A 17,114-nucleotide genomic window follows, 5' to 3' on the forward strand; every position below is an offset into this window, starting at 1 on the left:
GTAGTCTTTATACTACATTGTGACTGAAACATAATAAAGGGCTCTTGCTATTGAAAGAAAATTAAGTACTATAGTTCATCTCCTTCCTGAAAGCAAAATATTGTAATTTATCTCTGATTAGTATGTGTTCCAGATCAATATGGTCTAAATTCAAGCATATTTTAAAGTTCTTATTGCATTCATAATAAGAAATAAAACATCTCAATGTTGGGTCAGTTGATAGTGTCTGCTTTTGTGGTATTTTTTCAGATTGTTATGGAATTTTTTGATCATACTTCCCACATTAAAAAATCAAGAGTACATAGTCTTTTTTTCCCTAAAAATGTAATAACAGCATTAACTGTGGACCAGATCTCATAAGTCTGTCTTAATTCTGGTTTTTTATGTTTCCTGAAAGCAAAGCACAGCTATCTCTGAAAAGCAGGGGCCAAGCTTTTTCAGATACAGTACAAAGGCATAAACTCTTGAAAGGCTGTGGACCACACAGAGGCTGTTCCTCGTGCCAGATCCCCAAAACAGACTTTGCAAGTAGGCGATTCCCAAGTGCCCTCACCTCAAAGCTCTGCCCCATATCAACTAGAGCAGGGGTCCTCAAACTGCGGCCCGTGGACCACATGCAGCCCACCGAGGACATTTATCCGGCCCGCTGGGTGTTTTTGCCACAGCTGCCTGTCCTGCTTAGTAGCCGACTTGTCTGGCTGGGCCGCAGTGCGCATGTGTGGAATGTGCGCCAACTCTCCGACTCCGCTCCTTCTCTCTGTCTCTCCCCGCCCCTCCTTCTCTCTGTCTCTCGACTCCTCCTCTCAGTCTCTGGTGTAATCGGAGGAGTCACCAGGTTGCCTGTGCATAGCCTGCTGCTGCCTAAGGACTGAGGTAAGAACAAGTTCAGATTTTTTTTTTTTGAAATTAGGAGGTCTTTTTTTTTTTTTTTGCAGTTAGTAGGGCCTTTTTTTTGCAATTAACGGGGGCCTTTTTTTTCTGAAGTTAGGAGGTCTTTTTTTTTTTTTTGCAGATAGGGGGCACCTTTTTTTGAAGTTAGAAGAGCTTTTTTTTTGAAGTTAGGAAAGCCTTTTTTTTAAAGTTGGTTAATTGGTTGGGGGTAGTTTCTAGGGGGGTTGCATCACAGTGATACCGCAAATAGTCAGCGCTCAGTGTTAATGCAAATTGTCAGTGCTCAGAGGTAATGCAAATGGTCAGTGCTCAGTGGTAATGATAATTGTAAGTGCTCAGTGTTAATGCAAATGGTCAGTGCTCAGTGGTTATGATAATTGTAAGTGCTCAGTGTTAATGCAAATTGTTAGCGTTCAGTATTAATGCAAATTGTCAGCAGTGTTATTGCAAATGGTCAGTGCTCAGGTTATCGCATGGGGGCCTCAAACTGGTAATCTGCCTAGGGCCCCATGGGAACTTAATCCGGCTCTGCAGACAGCCAAGGAGTAGGAAACCTAATTTAATTGCCAGTAAGTGCATTTATATTCTGATTGCTATTCAGTTGTGTATGATGTTGTATGTTGTGTGCTGTGTAAGCCCCAGTTCACACTGTTGCGATCTCTGAGCAGTGTGAGTTCAGCCATATGCTTATACGGCTCAACTCGCATTAGATTTGGAAGAAAAAAGGCATACATGCCTCTTTTTTCCTGCAGTCCTGTGTGAGTTCACAGATTGCAGTGCGGTTCGCACAGGGTAGTATGAACTGGAAATGTGGTGGAGGAACCAGCTCTGTAATCATGCCTGTTCCCACATCACACCAGTGTGAGCCTGAGGTAAAAGCAGAGTTCCACCATATGGGCACTGGTGAGGCTGAAATGATGTGGACTGGCAAGGCTGCATTGATGGACACTGATCAGACTGTACTGATGGGAAGTGCAGTCTATATGTCTCTGTGTGGGCAAAGTTATTGCTGGTATATTATTTTTGGAGCACTGTGTATATATATATTGGTATTTTACTAATAGCAATTTGGAATCCCTAGGAAACAATGATATCAAGAAAGAGAAAAATTGACTCGGAGTATAGGATATTCAAAGAACAGTGGACTTATGATTACTTTTTTTCTTTTTTTTTTTTTTGTAGAGACAGAGTCTCACTTTACTGCCCTCGGTAGAGTGCCGTGGCGTCACATGGCTCACAGCAACCTCCAGCTCTTGGGCTTATGTGATTCTCTTGCCTCAGCCTCCCGAGCAGCTGGGACTACAGGCGCCCGCCACAACACCCGGCTATTTTGTGGTTGCAGTTTGGCCGGGGCTGGGTTTGAACCCACCACCCTCGGTATATGGGGCCGGCACCCTACTCACTGAGCCACAGGCGCCACCCTATGATTACTTTTTCATGCAGTACAAGGAAAGAGCTATGTGTTTGATATGTCAGAATATAGCGTCTGTGTTCAAAGAATACAATTTGCATCGACATTATCAAACTCAACATAAAAATAAATATGATTGGTCGGAGAAGTGAGAAAAGATAAAATATTAAAACTGAAATATACATTGACAACTCAGCAAAATACTTTTGTGAAGCAGAAATAGCTAAATACTTCATTACTGTGAGCAAATTTTCAAGTTGTCAAGATAATAGCATGCACTGGCAGACCATTCATGGAGAGAGAATTTGTTAAAGAATGACTTCTTTCTGTTGCCAAAGAGATGTGTCCAGAGAAGGCCAATTTATTTAGTACAGTGTCTTTCAGGACCCTCAATTACACGAAGGATTGAAGAAATGGGAGACAATTTGCATCAGCATTTGCAAAACTCTGCAAAAAACCTTTCCTATTTTTCCTTGGCACTTGACAAAAGTAATGATGTTCATGATTCTGCATAACTTCTAATTTTTATTCGTGGTATGAATGACTATTTCGAAGTCACAGAAGAGCATCCTGCACTGCAAAGAATCAAAGGAACAATGACAGGAGAGGATATTTATAAAAAGGTTTGGCAAACTGTGAATAGTTTGGAGCCGGACTGGGCAAAACTAGCCAGTGTGACAACTGATGGTGCTCTAACATGGTGGGATCTAAGAAAGGAGTAATTGCTCGCATTAACCAAGAGATGGACAAACATAACCATTCTCATCCAACAGCCATACACTGCCTCATCCACCAACAAGCGCTGTGTAATAAATCACCGAAGTGGGACTCTGTTATGAAAACTGTGGTATCTTGTGTTAACTTCATTAGAGGTAATACACTAAACCACAGACAATTTCAGAAATTTCTGTCTGAGCTAAATGTTGCCTGTGAAGATGTTCTGTACCACACAGAAGTCCACTGGCTGAGTTGAGGGAGAATTTTGAAACATTTCTATGACCTACTTCCACAGATTATAGCTTTTCTGCTTTCAAAAAACAAGTACCAGAGCTCAATGATGCAGAATGGAAATGGCACTTTGCCTTTCTGACAGATGTAATAGAGCTACTCAACAATTTCAATGTGTAACTTCAAGGAAAGGGGAAGCTCATCTGTGATATGCAATCACATGTGAAAGCATTTGAAGTAAAATTAGGCCCCCTCATCAAACAAGTGAAAGAGGAAAATTTCTGCCACCTCCCCACAACTCAAAATCTGTTAGCAGAAAATCCATTGGTTGCATTCCCAAATAAAACATGTGTGGAAAATTTGCAAAAGGAGTTCCAATTTAGATTTAAAGAGCTTCATCTCCAGGAACAGGACATACAGCTTTTCCATAACCCATTTTCTATTGAGATTGAAAATGTGGATACGATTTACCAAATGGAACTGGCTGAACTGCAGAATTGTGACTCTCTGAAAGATGCATTCAAGTCAAGCAGCCTAATTTCTATGCATCTCTCCCTTCTGAGACATATTCTAATCTCAGGAACCATGCAGTCAAAATGGCAACCATCTTTAGTGGAACTTATGTCTATGAACAAACTTTTTCCAGAATGAAACATCTGAAATCTCCAACCAGGTCTAGACTAACTGATGCACACTTGCATCACTCGTTACAACTAGCAGTGACAAATATGGAACTGAACATTGACCATCTCATTAGCCAAAAGCAGGCCCATAGTTCCCATTGAAATACTGGTAAGTTTGTTGATTTAACTTTACTTGTTCTTCATTTTAAATATTGTATTTGTTCCCATTTTGTTTTTTTTACTTCAAAATAAGATGTGTGCATAGGAATTTGTTCATAATTTTTTTTTTTTTAAATTATAGTCCGGCCCTCCAATGGTCTGAGGGACAGTGAACTGGCCCCTGTTTAAAAAGTTTGAGGACCCCTGAACTAGAGCTTGCAGTAACTGTAATTGTGTGCAGAGGTTGACCAACCTGCCCAAGGTCACATGGCTTATAGGATAGTCTATCCAGGATCTAGGCCCAGACCCATCCCATCCCAAAGCCCAGGCTTCCCTCACAAAGCATGCTGACACACCGCACCCGAACTGGGCAAACATTTGCAGATGCCTAGCCTGGCTCAGACTGCAAAGCCACGGGCAACAATGCATGATTCTCTAGGATCAGGGTTTTTATTTCCCTTTAAAGTTTGTCTTTAAAAAAAAAAAAAGGAGAAAGAAAACCTTGATACACTATATCTGTTTGAATAAATGAATGCTCTTTTGAATTATTCCAGAATCAAAGAAATCAAAACCAGGAAGAACATGAGGGTTATCAACACCCTTTACAGCAAGGGCAGTGCTACTGCCAGCTCTGGTTTTCTGTCTGGACAGGTCCTTTCTAAGAGACCAAGTAAAGGAGACTCTTCCATTTCTTTGGAGAGATAATTACACCGTCAAAATGATAGCATTGTTAAAAACGTTTCCCTAATGTTCAGTTCCATTTTTATTTGCATAATGTGGTGGGCTTTTTTTTTTTGGTTGTTTCGGTTTTCACCTCTTCTCGACTGATATCCAGTTTCCTGGGCTGTGATGGTACCTTCAACTTTTGCTAGAGGCCCATTGGCTACCTGCCTTTTGCCTTAAATGTCGCTCCTCATCTACTGTCCTTACTCGACACATTTCAGTTGTTTGACGCCAACAAATCACATCCCCGAACTAATTTCCCTTCACTGGTGACAGATTTACGGCTTCTGGAGAGACCTTGTTGTTTCTAAGCAGACCTTGGTGTATTGGCAGTGGTGTCTGAGGGCAGTGCTGTAAGCGTTAACACCCCCTGGTATTAATTGAGGGTTTCTGGACCCCTCCCAGAAGCCTTGCTCCTTGCGTTCTGGCCAGGCTGGCCCTTTGCAGCTCCTCGGTGTGCATCTTCTCCCACCTCAGGGCCTTTTCAAAGGCATTTACTCTTCCTCCTCTATCCCCCTACTCCCAGCCAGGGATACCCCGTACAGCTATCAAGTCGTCCCTCTGCTCCAGGGCACCCAACAGATGAGCCAGAGGGCACTAAAACCCAGCCCATGCTCTGCTCTCTGGTGTGGGGACCCAAAATAGTGGAGACACCTTTTCCTAATTGCTCAAATGCACCTAGGGCTGGTGGGGGCTCAATATCTCTTTCTCCTGGTTTCCTCTTATTCCTTCTGATCTCCACTCATGTGTTATTGAAAAGTGTCCTTTGCTTAGGTCAGGGCCCAATGAAGCTCCCTGTAACTTTTCTTTCTAGTTCTTGACCCAATATGGAGAAATAAGCCCATGTGATTATCCAATAAATACTCGAATCTTCTACTACACTGAAAGTTCTATGAGGGCAGAGACTGGTCCTGTGTTTGGTCCTCTTAGTATTTCCAGCACTTAGGATAAAACATCTGGCACATAGTAGGTACTCCATAAATACTTGTGGGATGAGTGGTCTCCTCGGCGCCCAGTAGCCCACTAAATGCTTTCTGCATGTGATTTTGTTAAATCCTCACATGAATAATCAACTATCGCTACCCTTTGTTTAGAGCTAAAGGAACATGCTTTAAAGCATAGAGAGGTAAAGGGACTCTGTGTTCAAAGTCACTGAACATTTCCTGCTGAAAATGCAAAATGCCCAGGAAACACTGGCAATGGCCCAGAGACGAGAAAGGGCCAGCACAAAAGGTCATCAACATGAAGTCAGGGTCTAGCAGCTGTTGAGTGTTACATAGAAGAAAACACTGTCATTTGCCTCAAAGGAAAAAAATGGGGGAGGGGGCCTTCATCATAGAAAATGCCCTCCCATTGAAGCTCACGGTAATAATCCAGCAGATACTCATTTGTCTGAACCTCCACAGGGAAATCCTGTGTGAAGACAGCTGAACAAAGTGGAGTTTGTCACTTGTATCTGAGAGGAGATTTGATGGCGCCTTTCTGTTCAGCTGTAATTTTCTTGCTTGAAGTATGTTTTTCACCACTGATGTCATGAAATCCTCAAAGTAACAGTATTCTTGTTTTGGAATAGCAGGAGGAAAGGAGAACTGCAGATCAACAAAGGGCTTTCACCAGAAATGAAACCCTGAACCGCTTTGCATCACAATGACATCTCCAAAAAGCAAAATGAGATTTCTAATAGGCCTTTAAGCAGCAATACGAGGCCACCTTTAGTGACATCCCTGCTTTCATAGCGAAATAATGGGGTGCTGTCTCATTCCCAAACCAAAAATAAGTATGAGAAAGCTCCTGTAGATTAGGCCAAATGAAAAGGATTTACTCTTCCAAGAGTAGTCCCTGGGAATTAGCAATCATTTCAGCAGGCCAGCTTGAAGGGACAGAAGCCATGCCAGGCCCCTTTCTCTCTCTTGGAATCAGCACAACTGGCTTCAGGTCAAATAAAAATAAAGAGGCGACTGCTCATCACCAGGGAACTGGGGAGGGAGGAGGACATGAGTGTGTCAATCACAGGAGAAGGCAGCTGAGGCTCCTCCAGGGCTTAAACCAGACATCCTCAGAGCAGCCGCTTTTGCATGTTCAAACAGGCACGACAGTACCGGTGAGTATGCTTCCAGGAGGAATTACTTCATTGGCAATGCTCATTTGTCATGTCCTCTTCCTTTTTTCAAATGCGAATTTAAACATATTTGACCTGTAAGAATCAATGCTATCATCCTGAGAAGGAACAAGAATTTATTTTTCTGATGTTGTTGTGCATATATAAATACACTTCTTTCTTCTTTCCTCTTTTCTGGATGCTAAGTAAAGGAGTTGCAGGACTAACAAAACACATAACAAGAAAATCTGAGAAAGTAGAATTATCAACTTCTCCATCTAGTTCTAAGACGATTATTTTTGTTTTTATTTTTTTGGAGACAGAGTCTCATTTTGTCACCCTCAGTAGAGTTCCATGGTGTCATAGTTCATAGCAACCTCCAACTCTTGGGCTCAAGTGATTCTTTTGCCCCAGTCTCCCAAGTAGCTGGGACTACAGGTGCCTGCCACACACCTGGCTAAGTTCTAAGTTCTAATTAAAGAGGTACCATCCAAAATTACATTTAAACAAAATAAAGAAGAAAGGAGAAAAGCTTGCTTCAGATTGAAAATTGGATTTTGGGATTCAGATTCTATCCACTTTTTATTAGCTAAGAGATTAAGTTGTTTTCTTGGAACATGCGAGCACAACCCAGATGTAAAGCTATTTACAAAGATGGCACAGGTCCTAAATCAATCATCATAAAGTCTTACATTGGCTCAGTATATGATAATGTCCATCTGACATATTCAGTGAAAGAGCCCTTACAGAGGTCTTGCCATTCACCTTAATGGGCTTCCCAAGCACTCTATGTTGGAGGCATCACATTTCTGACTTATGAATGCCAAATATTTGTAAGAAGTACAATAGAAGTTATCTGGACTGGTCCTTCCAGACATAGGGTGACTAGCCATCAGGATAGAATCCCGAAGGATTCTTTCATTGCAGCCTTCTATGAACAGAAGGATAGCTCCAAAATCCAGTGGAACATTACTCCTTCATGCCTTAAATCACGTTATTAAAACAAGATGCTGCTTTCATCCTCCTCGCTAATCTCCACTTTGAGAGATCAACAAGCAGTTATTACCCCAACATCAGGCTGAATCATTGTCCTGGTTAAACACAGAGCCGAGTCCAATTTTACCAACCTCATCACTGAAGCTGCATAAGCTGCGTGTGTGTTTAGATAACAGCTCCCCACACAAACTGCAATACCATGTGCTCACTCCGTGGGATTCGGGTATAACAACCTGAAAAACCAAGGCTGTGATACTTGATATTTTTTGCCCCTATCGTGATGTTATTTAGCTTCTTTGTAACTGATTACATGTTTTCTCTAACATGACTTACCGAAAAACTTAAATAAACCTTTTCTTGCATATTGTCCCTCCCTCCCTTAGCTCCAAAGGGTGAGCCCAGCCAAGGGGAATATTGGCAAAGGCAGACTACCTTCCTCCCACCCTTTGCAAACTTCTCACGGGGGATATTCGCCTTTTTGTGGCATAGACCCCTTTCTACTTTGGTGGTTCAGATTCCTTCTCAGAATAATATTTTTAACACAAAAGTAAATACTTAGGTTTAGAACAAACTAATTTTATTGAAATAAATTCATCACAGTATTAAAAGAACACCTAAGGCTATAGTAATATATGTGCTTCTAAATTATGCAGTAAATAACAAGAGCAACTACAAGGTTAATTAACTGCTCTCATTTGAAAGGAGTGACAAGTGTAAATGATATTTCATGATCTCTGCAACAACTATAATATATGAAAATATATGTAATTGCTATTAATGACAAAGTCACAGGTACTACAGATGCCACCAAGGCTTGTTGCCCATATTCATACTTAAAGGAGACACTGAATTTAAGTTAGAGATTAGTGAAAATAAAGGGATAATTTCCTCCTTCTTCCAAGTTCCAGAACCTTGAATCATAGAAAGTTGTGACTTTAAGAATGGAAGATGAGTTTTACATCCAGTATGAGATTGAATACTAAGGATTTAAAAATACACAGGATGGGCTCGGTGCCCGTAGCACAGTGGTTACGGCACCAGTCACATACACCGAGGTTTGAACCCAGCCTAGGCTAGATAAACAACAATGACAACTGCAACAAAAAATAGCTGGGCATTGTGGCAGGCACCTGTAGTCCCAGCTACTTGGGAAGCTGAGGCAAGAGAATCACTTAAGCCCAAGAGTTTGAGTTTGCTGTGAGCTGTGACGTCACGGTACTCTACCAAGGGTGACATAATGAGACTCTGTCTCAAAAAAATAAAAATAAAAATATACAGTCTGAATCCTTACAGTGACATTAAACGTGCACTGCTCCAATGGAAATGACCAGAAAGTTAGGGAATTTGGGTTGCTCCCCTGATGTAAGAGGAATCAACATAATACAGTGGATAGTTATTGAGAGTGGGGGAACTTTTTATACTTTTATTTCCGATAATTTGTGATTCTTCCTCAGTGACAGAGCTGAGGTTAAATGCAGACCTTTTACCTGCCTGGTCATTCTGCTACCAACAGACATTCCATTTTACAAAAGCAGCAACTACTATTCTTTTCAGATGAAGGCTGAAGTAAAAGCCAGCATTCTGTGAGCACCTGCTATGGGCCCTGTGCAGCTTTCATTTTCATATGCTCATGATACCCTCCCCTAGTCTTCTGGTATCAGCCCTCAGACTTTGCTCTGACAGCTCCCTACCCTGAGTTGGGGCATGTGGGCCACAGGGCCTGGCCCTCCCTGGCCAAGGAGTGCCCCTGGGGACCAAGTGTGGCCAAGCAGATGCTGTTTCCCTGGAACAGGAATCTTGAGTGGACTGGCAGAAACCTGGAGGATTCCTGTACTCCCTGGATCTCTATATCTGCTTTCCAAGGCCAGGTCCTTGCCTTTTTCTTCATGCCTGTTAGTTTTATCTCTTCCAACATATACTCCTTTTTCTTAAGTAGCTCTTAAAGTTCTGTTGCTTGTATGAAAGAACTCTGATTCCATCTTTAACCTTCAGAGTAACAATCCAAGGTAAGGGTTATTCCTATCACCATCACAGAAGGGAGCAAGGCTCTGAGATGCGAATGGACTGGTTGGTTCCAGGTTATCCAAGAACGGTAAGCTGAAAAATGGTCCCTCGGGTATAATGATAAATATATATGATCTTTGTCTCCAGTTCTGTTCAGAGCTCCTAAGCCCTTGCGTTCCCTGAGTGATAGGAATGGTTTTTGTTATTCATAATGAGACTCTTTTGATCACATCTGAGCTTATACTAACAGGGTGACTTGGGGTGGAGCCTCCAGACAGCCTCAAGATGTGGCTGGTCACCAGAAACACCATGTGATTACAGGGTTGGAATTTTCAGACCCAACCACAGATCTACCAGAAGGGGTGGAAGACTGGAGATTGAGCTCTCTAAAAACTCTTGAACAACGAGATTTAAACTGTCTGGGTTGGTGAAAGCACCCATGTGCCATGAGGGTGGCACACCCCCAACTCCACAGGGACAAAAGCTCGAATTCTTGGGACTCTTCTAGACTTTACCCTGTGTATCTCTTTATCTGGCTCTTCATTTGTATCTTTTGTGATATGCTTTATAATAAACCAGTAAATGTAAGTAAGTGTTTCTCTGAGTTCTCTGAGCCATTATTAAAAAGTTATCAAAACAGAAGAAGGGGTTACAGGAACCTCTAATTTGTAGCCAAGTAGAAACCTGGAGACCCATTCCTTTAGATTGGCCTCTGAAATGGAAAACAGTCTTATGGGATTGATCCCTTTACCTGCGAGGTCTGCGCCAAGTCTGGGCAGTTAGTGTCATAATTAAATTGTAGGACACCCAAATGGTATTTTCAGAGAGTTGGAGGATTGCTTGGTGTGGAAAACCCATCCATTTGGTGTCAGATGTCTTGTAAGTAGAAAAACAGAGGTTTTTCTTTTTATTGCCCTCCAAATCCATTTCATAGACCCTGAGAATATACAGAAGGTGCTGAAAAATATGTATGTGTGTGTGTGATGTTGCAGGACTGGTCACAGAGCACCCAGTGATTGGTTAAGAGAGAAACTCTAAATAGCACTGTCCAAAGAAACTTCCTGCAGGGATGGCAATAGCCTATATAAGAGGGCACCCCCCCAAAAGCATACGCATTTTAAGAAAGAAAAACTGTATTAAAATTACAATACTCAATATATTTACCAATAACAAAAGATGAATATAAGTCACATTGAGCACATCTTGTAATTGCTTCTTGCAGAAGTCAAATGGGACTTGAGCATTACAAATTTAATATAGTTTTTTCCTTTTAAAAAAGTGTGTATGCATTTTTGGGCATCCTTTGTATATTCCCTTGTGTGACAAAAGGGACTTTGTAGATGTGATTAACTTAAGGATCTTGAGAAGGGACCATTATCCTGGATTCCGCAGGTGGGCCCAAAGATGTAACTGCTTATGAGAGGGAGGTAGATGGAGAGGCTGCTACAGAAGAGATGTGAAGACAGAAGCCATAGGTTGGAGTGACGCAGGAAGAGGGCCATGGGCCAAGGCACACAGGTGACCTGCAGAAGCCAGAAAATGTAAGAAAATGTATTCTCCCTAAAGTCTCCAGAAGGAACCATGCCAATACTTTGACTGTAGCCCAGTAAAAATGATTTTGACCTTAGCTTCCAGGAGCATAAGAGAATAAATTTAAGTTGTTTTAAGCCACCAAGTTTGTGGTATTACTATTTTATTACAGCAGCCCTATTAAACTAATGGATAGCTGAGCTAAGACAAACCTAGATGTGCCTGCCTCACTGCCTCCCTCAGGCTTGTTCTTAAGTAGCCGTCTAGAAACTACAGGAAAGGGGAAAGGAAGCAGCACAGCTCCTAAACTCCAGAGAAAGGGCCACCCCCATGGCACACCTCCAGTGAGAGGAGGCACTTCGAGGGTTTAAACACCTTAGCATCTCCCAAATTCAGGGAACAGCTTTCTTCCCTACCTCGGTGTAAAGATTGAATGTGAACGTAACGAGCAAAAACAATTTACTATCCTCTTGAGACTCTCTGGCTCCCCAAATTACTAACACAGAAATCTCCTTTTGTGCAAGACAAAATATGTTAAAAGGAGTTTTTTTTTTTTTAATCAAAGAGGGCATAATTGCAAATTTTCTGCCATGCTACTATTTAATTATAATCTTTAGTACAAAGTACAGTTTCCTGTGTCATTTTGAAGACATGAGCGTTCTCAGTCCCACCATTAACCTCAGCACAAATAGATCATCCTATGGCTGGAGCTTGTCCTCAAATGGCACAGGGACACTTTTGTTCCCACCTCAGTTTTTGGTCATAAGATACCTTTCCCCAACATGAAAGTATCGTGGATTTCTTTTTTTTTTTTTTTTTTGTCTAAGGATAAAACTTAGCTGAAAAGACATTTCACCCAAAGCAACCTTTTCTTTTCTCTTCAAAAACGCAATCTTTGTTTCCTTGGAGATCTTGGTTTTAATGATGTCTTTCATGAGCCTGCTCCCCTGGGACAGGAGGCCATAGAGGCCACGGTGCACTTTTGTTCTCTGCACCTATTTAGTTATTCATTTTTGCAAATGAATCTGACTGAGGGCAATTATTTTTGGCTGAAATAAGTAAAACTTTTCCTGTTCTTAATATACTAGCAAATAATTTCATAGCCTCTGACTACATCCTGCAGAAGAGGGAGATGCTGGATCCCTAAATAGGAGTAGGGACTATAGGAGACATGACATAACCCACCAGTGTGGTAAAGGTAGGTGAAAGAGAAAACGCCCTCATCAAACTTTAGAGTACAGGGTAGATTGTATTATTTTTCCTAATTATTGAGCCTTTCTCTGTGTCAGAATCATGCAACTCTACTCTTTGCCATAAAACCTACAGTTACTGTGATAAGTGTCAACTTTCCTGTAACACTGGTATTGAACTTAGCCATATGTCTTGCGCTGGCCAATGGAATGTGCATAGCTAAATAGTCATTGCTCTTCTCCCTCTGCTGTGGGACTGAGGAGAGGATGTCCCTTCATCCTACATCCTGAAATGAAAAGAGACGTGGAGCAGAGCCAAAGCTGACATACAGCTGACATATAACCAGGTGGGGAATAAATGTGTGGTGTCATAAAGCACTGAGGTTTGGGGGATGTTTGTTACTGCAGCAGAACCTAAAGAAAGCTGACCAATACCCAGTACTAGAGGATAGCTGGAGCAATTCCATGCAGGAGAATATATCAGTTAGGACTCCTTCATTTGCAAGTATAACAAAACTAACTCAAATTGGCTTAAACAAATCAAAAAGAGGGGATATTTATAGCCTTACTTAACTGAAAAAGGATAGTGTTGGCTTTAGGCATGGCCAGAATGTTTGAAAGAGTATCACAGGGACTCAGATACTTGTTAACTCTCAGTCGTTTTGTTATGTCAGGCACAATCTCTTTAGAAATTATAAACTCGTGTGTGCCACACTTTCTGGGGGCAAGACATGATTGCAAGAGGGACTTTACCTAACAATTGCAATCAGTGTAACCTGGCTTATTGTACCCTCAATGAATCCCCAACAATAAAAAAAAAAAAATTATAAACTCAAAGTTTACTGGAAAAGAGAGAAACTTTTCCCTGGTTGCTTCTTGAAAAGTCTTGAGATTATCTCTGATTGGACCAATCTGGGAAGCAACTATTATGATCAGTGGGATCCACTGCTCTGACTGGCCAGGCCTGGGTCACATACCTGAGCCCAAATCCAGAGGTACAGTCAGCTCATGCCCTCAACCATACAGACCAAGGATGAAAGGGGGTGATCCTTTGAGGAACATAAATGTCTGCCACAGAAAGCAAGAAATTGAACAAATGCCCTTTAGTTTTGCAACTGTTTATCATTCTTTCTCTCTCTCTCTCTTTTTTTTTTTTGAGACAGCATCTCAAGCTGTTGCCTTGGGTAGAGTGCCATGGCGTCATAGCTCACAGCAACCTCCAAGTCAGGCTCAAGCGATCGATCCTCTTCTCTTAGATTTTTTTTCTATTTTTAGTGCAGATGGGGGTCTTGCTTTTTCCTCAGGCTTGTCTCGAACTCCTCAGCTCAAGCAATCCATCCTCCTCGGCCTCCTAGAGTGCTAGGATTACAGGCGTGACTGTCATTCTTAAAGTAATCTTTTAGAAAATATGAAAGCCATAGAAAAATATAAAGGAGAAAATAAAAGTCAGCCATGTTCCTGCCATTTAAAATAAAACATCCTTTTGCATGATATTTTTAGGTCCAGAATTATTTCGTTCCATGATGAGCCTTTACTTTAAACCTTTCCTTTCACTGTAAAATTTATTTAATAAATATGCATATTTTACACATAGTTATTTCTATAAACCTAAGAGTATTTTTTCAGGGTTGTCAGTGTCCCTGGCTATATAAAAATGTAGCTATAAAAAAAAAAGTCGTAAGAGCTGCCCACCCCAAATATGGGTTTCAGATGCTAATTTCAACTGAGGTCTTAACAGAGATCTTTGGCCTAAGCTCTGGGGTTCTCTGTGGATTTGACTGTTTTGTTAAAATGTACCTTTTGTTCCTCTGGTCAAAAAGAAAACTTGAGTTTTTCTTAATGAAAAAAAAAAAGCAATACCTATTCTTTGTGTAAAAAGTGGAAACAGCATTACACAAAAATTAATTTCAGATCAAAGGCAGATTTCATTGAAAAGACCAACATGTAAAAAAGTCCTAGAAAAGAAATGGGTAACGCAGAAGGGGCAGACAGACTGCAGAGTATGCTAAATTATGGTGGAACCTGTGGGAGAAAGCCCCATCATTTATGTGATAAGCAATCGGCAGCCGCCCATGACAAATGTCCCCAACCTACCAGCTGTGATTTGACAATATAATGACACCGAGCACTGAAGACAGCTGGGCTTGGTAGAATTTGTCTCACTAAGAACATTAAAATAAGACCCCAACTCCCCAGGCTGATAGGAAAGAATATTTAAGGCAATAAATGCCAGCAAACACATAATAGACAAAGGGATTGCATCTTGCATAGGGGTTGTAGTCTAAAATCAGGACATAGATGAAAATGCATTTCGTCAGAATTTCCCCTTAAAATCCCTTAAATTACCCACCTACAGACATAGTGTCTTTCAAGTATTCCTCACACAGTCAATTTTCTCCTGTTCTTGGTGCTGATCACTTTAGGGACCAAGTGAATGGAAGAGGCAGTCAAATACGTTCTTAATAGCCCGGACTCCTCTGAGGCTAGAGTGCCTGGGTTCAAATCTCGCCTCTGCTATTTACGGCTTGTGACTCTGGACAAAAACTCAATTTCTCTGTGCCTCAGTTCTTTCTCAGAAATACGTGCATGCCAGCCGGGCACGGTGGCTCACGCCTATAATCCTAGCACTCTGGCAGGCCAAGGCAGGTGGATTGCTGAAGCTCAGGAGTTCAAGACCAGCCGAGCAACAGTGAGACCCTGCTTCTACTAAAAAAAAAAAAAAAAAATAGAAAAATTAGTAGGCATTGCTGGGGGGGCCTGTAGTCCCAGCTTCTTGGGAGGCTGAGATAAGAGGATATCTTGAGCCCAAGAGTTTGAGGTTGCTGTGAGCTATGATGCCACAGCACTGTACCCAGGCAACAGAATGAAACTCTGCTTCAGAAAAAAAAGAAAGAAATATGTGTATGCCTATAGCCAGGACAGCGAGTGTTCAACCATTATCCGAGTGTTCCCTTATATATCCCAGCTTCCTCGCAGTTGGTTTGAGGCCATGCTCTGGAGGACAGATGAGAAAGTTAACAACATTCTAGACTGAGAAGGTTATGAACTGAGGCTCCTCCTCCCTTCTTTTCTTCCTTTGCCTCAGTGACCTCAGAGGTCACATATTTTAAATTAAATAGCTATGATTTCTTCCTTTCTTTCTCTCCTTCCTTCCTTCCCTCTCTCCTTCCTTCCTTCTTTCCTTCCCCTTCCCTCCTCTCCCCTTTCCCTTCCTTCCTTTCTTTTCTTTCTTTTTTTTTTTTTTTTTTTGAGACGGAGTCACCCTGGGTAGAGTGCTATAGCATCACAGCTCACAGCAACCTCAAACTCTTAGGCTCAAGAGATTCTCTTGCCTCAATCTCCCAAGTAGCTGGGACCACAGGTGCTCACCACAATGCCTGGCTATATTTTTTGTTGCAGTTGTCACTGTTGTTTTAGATGGCCTGGGCCGGATTCGAACCCACCAGTCTCAGTGTATGTGGCCAGCACCCTACCCACTGAGCTACAGGCACTGCCCATAAATAGCTATGATTTCTAAGAGGGCTGTTCACCTTACAACTCTTTTTTTTTGTGGGCAAGAAATAAGCTGTTATTGGGTCAAGCCACTGGCATTTTGGTACTGATTATAACTGCAACCTAGCCTAGTTTAGCCTAATACAATAGGGATAATATATATATATATATTTTTGTAGAGACAGAGTCTCACTTTATGGCCCTCAGTAGAGTGCCGTGGCCTCACACAGTTCACAGCAACCTCCAACTACTGGGCTTAAGCGATTCTCTTGCCTCAGCCTCCCTAGTAGCTGGGACTACAGGCGCCTGCCACAACGCCCGGCTATTTTTTGGTTGCAGTTTTGGCTGGGGCCGGGTTTGAACCCGCCACCCTCGGTATATGGGGCCGGCACCTTACCGACTGAGCCACAGGTGCCGCCGGGATAATATTTTTATGAGGCTGGGTATGGTGGCTCATGCCTATAATCCTAGCATTCTGGGAGGCCAAGGCAGGTGGATTGCTTGAGCTTAGGAGTTCGAGACCAGCCTGAGGAAGAGCGAGACCCTGTCTTTAAAAAAATAGCCAAGCATTGTGGTGGGCACCTCTAGTCCCAGCTACTCAGGAGACTGAGGCAAGAAAATCTCTTGAGCCCAAGAGTTTGAGGTTGCTGTGAGCTATGACGCCATGGCACTCCACCCAGGATGAAAAAAGTGAGACTCTGTCTCAAAAAATAAATAAATAAATAAATAAATATATTTTTGTGGCGACACTTTTATGTTATGAGTTGCATTAGGTAATATTTATAAATTGAGTAGTACCCAAGTAAACATGATATATTTGTGGTAGGTAGGAATATATCCACACAGACAAATAGACAGAAGGAAGCAGTTGTTTTATGAGCTGCTTGTGTTATGAGGGTCACACAAAATTGAGAACAACTAAGAAAAGAGCTGAGTCATATGTCCTATTTTATGTTTCACCTCCAGAGTACAATGGCAAGAACTGCCTACATTTTAAAAACTCTCATTCTATTCTTCTTCTCTGTCTCTCTTTTCCCAAGACCATATTG

The 17,114-nt window shown here is 41.8% G+C and overlaps 1 protein-coding gene across 3 annotated transcripts in view; it reads right to left on the reverse strand.

Annotated features, from left to right (window-relative positions):
• IQCK (IQ motif containing K) overlaps positions 1 to 17,114 on the reverse strand; it is a 187,882-nt gene that overhangs the window by 101,705 nt on the left and 69,063 nt on the right. The gene's annotated exons all lie outside the window — the stretch shown is intronic.

Source organism: Nycticebus coucang, chromosome 12, assembly GCF_027406575.1.
Source record: "Nycticebus coucang isolate mNycCou1 chromosome 12, mNycCou1.pri, whole genome shotgun sequence".
NCBI lineage: Eukaryota > Metazoa > Chordata > Mammalia > Primates > Lorisidae > Nycticebus > Nycticebus coucang.